This window comes from Piliocolobus tephrosceles, chromosome 8, assembly GCF_002776525.5.
Source record: "Piliocolobus tephrosceles isolate RC106 chromosome 8, ASM277652v3, whole genome shotgun sequence".
Classification (NCBI taxonomy): Eukaryota; Metazoa; Chordata; class Mammalia; order Primates; family Cercopithecidae; genus Piliocolobus; species Piliocolobus tephrosceles.
This window is the reverse complement of record NC_045441.1, coordinates 53,949,494-53,952,311: the sequence shown is the minus strand read 5'-3', so window position 1 is coordinate 53,952,311 and position 2,818 is coordinate 53,949,494. Positions and strand designations below refer to the sequence as shown.

Genomic DNA, 2,818 nt, shown 5'->3' with positions numbered 1-2,818 from the left:
AATTTAACTCCAAATGCTAAACAATCTTGCTACTTATAGTTATATCCACAGAATGCACCATTTGAAAATCAAGGTTAGAGAAATCTGATTCCTTCAGTCATACTTCAGTTCCTTTTTTTATCTGCTTTATCATCCCCACTCAGAACCAATATTTATAAAGTTCAAGTCAGTATTTCCTTGACATTTTTATCTCCTTTCATCTGTTGCTTTAAAAACAAAAGGAAACAAAACTTAATACAGAAAATAAAAGAAAGGAGAAGCAGCTGCAATGCTGAGCACAAGAACCAGCGCAGGAACCAGAGTGCAAGGAGTAGCTGGGTGGGTACCATGGCTGAGATCACCACCATGGAGGAAGTGAAGTGCAAGATCCAGGTTCTGCAGCAGCAGGCAGATGATGCAGAGGAGAGAGCTGAGCACCTCCAGTGAGAAGTTGGGGGAGAAAGGTGGGCCCGGGAACAGGCTGAGGTTGAGGTGGCCTCCTTGAACCTTAGGATCCAGCAGGTTGAAGAGGAGCTGGACCATGCTCAGGAGTGCCTGACCACTGCCTTGCAAAAGCTGGAAGAAGCAGAAAAAGTTGCTGATGACAGTGAAAGAGGTATGAAGGTTATTGAAAACCAGGCCTTAAAAGATCTGAAGAAAAGGGCCAGGCGCAGTGGCTGACACCTGTAATCCCAGCACTTTGGGAGGCCAAGCTGGGCAAATCACGAAGTCAAGAGATCGAGATGATCCTGGCCAACAAGGTGAATCCCCATCTCTACTAAAAATACAAAAAATTAGCTGGGTGTGGTGTCACACGCCTGTAGTCCCAGCTACTTGGGAGGCTGAGGCAGGAAAATCACTTGAACCCGGGAGGCGGAGGTTGCAGTGAGCTGAGATCGCGCCACTGCATTCCAGCCTGGCAACACAGCAATACTCCATCTCAAACAAACAAAAAAAAGATGAAACTCTAGGAAATACAACTCAAAGAAGCTAAGCATATTGCAGAAGAGGCAGATAAGAAGTATGAGGAGGTGGCTTGTAAGTTGGTGATCATTGAAGGAGACTTGGAATGCACAGACGAATGAGCTGAGCTGGCAGAGTCCCACTGACAAGAGACAGATGAGCAGATCAGACTGATGGACCAGAACCTGAAGTGTCTAAGTGATGCTGAAGAAAAGGACTCTCAAAAAGAAGACATATATGAGGAAGAGATCAAGATTCTCACTGATGAACTCAAGGGGGCAGAGACGCCTGCTGAGTTTACTGAGAGACTGGTAGCCAAGCTGGAAAATGTAACTGATGACTTTGGAAGATAAACTGAAATGCAACAAAGAGGAGAACCTCTGTGCACAAAGGATGCTGTACCAGACTCTGCTTGACCTGAATGAGATGTAGAACACCCCAGTCCTACCCTGCTGCTGCTCCTCCCTTTGTTCCTGACTCGGCCTGAGGCCGGCCTGCCTAGAGCTGATCTTTAACTGAGGGCTGATCTTTAACTTGGGGGCTGCTTTCTACTTTCGCAGCCCCCTCCTCCCCTGTTTCTTTTTTTGCCAAACTGTCTCTGCGTCTTCCTGGAGATTCCAGCTGGGCTAAAGGCTGAGCACCTTTGGAAACAACATTTAAGGGAATGTGAGCACAATGCATAGTGTCTTTAAAAGCATGTTGTGATGTACACATTTTGTAATTACCGTTTTTGTTGTTTTGTAGCAACCATTTGCAAAACATTCCAAATAATTCCACAGCTCTGAAGCAGCAATCTAACCCCTTTCTCACTTTCAGAAGGTGACTTTTCAGCTTAATGCATATTGCCCTCTCCATAGAGGAGAGGAAAAAGTATAGGCCTGCCTTACTGAGAGCCAAACAGAGCCCAGGAAAAGACTCCACTATGAGAAACATCTTTGCTCTGTACAAAGTACCAGTCAAACCAGAAAGATGATTCCAGGAGGAGTTAGCCAAACAACAACAAAAAAAAAACAAAAAAGATATCTTAAAGCTGAAAACCTGCCTGGGCACCATGGCTCACGCCTGTAATCCCACCAGTTTGGGAGGCCGAGGCAGGTGGATCACGAGGTCAGGAGTTTGAGACCAGCCTGACCAACATGGTGAAACCCCGTCTCTACCAAAAATACAAAAATTAGCCAGGCGCGGTGGCACGCACCTATAATCCCAGCTACTCAGGAGGCTGAGGCAGGAGAATCACTTGAACCCGGGAGACAGAGGTTGTAGTGAGCCCAGATCATGCTACTGCACTCCAGCCTGGGCGACAGAGCAAGACTCTGTCTCAAAAAAAGAGAAAGATATCTTTGGACAACGTTATTTCAATTTTTTTTTCATTAAAAGTGACCAAATTTATAGAATGGATCATGTGCCCCTTAGGTTGAGGTGACCACTTAATTGCTTTCCTACCTCCTTGAAAGAAAGAAAGGAAGATTATGTTTTTGCCACTGATTCAGCCATGTAAAACTCACCTCATTAGTCTTTTCTGGGTTTGAAGCTGCTGTCTCTAAAAGTGCCATCTCATTGTGCTTTGTATCAGTCAGTACTAGAGAAATCTTGAATACCTTATATACAAAACTTTTTTTAAATTTTGTATTATTTTGAAACTTTGCTTCCTTGGGTTTGTGGCACCCTGGCCACCCCCTTCTGGCTGTGACAGCCTCTACAGTCCATGGGCTGGCAGTTTGCTGATCTTTTAAAGCTGCTTTCCCTACCCAGTCCCCATTTTCTGGTAAGGTTTCTATGAGATCTGTTAGGTGTACATTCTGCAGCTTATTGGCCTAAAATGCACTCTCCTTTGATGTGGCCTCTTTGGGGCCGATTGGGAGAAAGAGAAATCAAT

The 2,818-nt window shown here is 45.1% G+C and overlaps 1 pseudogene; it reads left to right on the top strand.

Moving 5' to 3' along the window:
- Nucleotides 1–327: 327 nt before the first annotated feature.
- LOC111551887 lies at nucleotides 328–1,374 on the top strand (annotated as a pseudogene).
- The last annotated feature ends 1,444 nt before the right edge of the window (nucleotides 1,375–2,818 follow it).